Below are 659 nucleotides of genomic sequence, written 5' to 3'. Positions count from 1 at the left end.
GTGAAAAGAGACATTACTTTATATATAGATATAGTCCACACTTCCTGGCGTAATATATTCATAATTTGTTATAATAGTTATCTTTGTGCAATTAAAGTGTTGCTAAAATTACTCACGTAATATCAATGTCTTTTGAGGAGACACTTTGTAATTAAAGGTCATGATTATGATACCTGTTATTAAGGTTATTCTTTTCTTAGAAAGAATATCACATATGTTTTCCTCGTCACAAACCGTAGCAGATATTAGCTATAACGTTATAGTGAGCCACGGGTTAGAGACAGCACTGTGCGTGCAAACAAATCAGCTGTAACCCATAGGATAGCACGTCTAGTTAAAATCCTTGTGATATGACACCCAGTAGGAAAACAAATCACAGTTCACAAATATAAAATCATTCATTGCTTTCTTCCACATCCCGTTCATGTTGCGTGCCCCTGGAATGATCAACGCCGTATCTGACAGACTGCCCCCTCGTGGGGAGAAAGGGTAGCCCCATGGTAGAGGCAGAGAGCATGGACCCGCAGTGCCTCCCCCCCTTTGGGGGGCTGGTCCCCTCTGCCGGGGACGAAACCCCGCCCGGTCACCCCACACATTGTGTAAATGCCAACCCACCACGATCCTCGGGATACGTTTCGTTTGTTTTAGAACAAGGGAAC

This window comes from Penaeus monodon, chromosome 21 (assembly GCF_015228065.2).
Source record: "Penaeus monodon isolate SGIC_2016 chromosome 21, NSTDA_Pmon_1, whole genome shotgun sequence".
Lineage (NCBI taxonomy): Eukaryota > Metazoa > Arthropoda > Malacostraca > Decapoda > Penaeidae > Penaeus > Penaeus monodon.
This window is presented reverse-complemented; position numbering follows the sequence as displayed.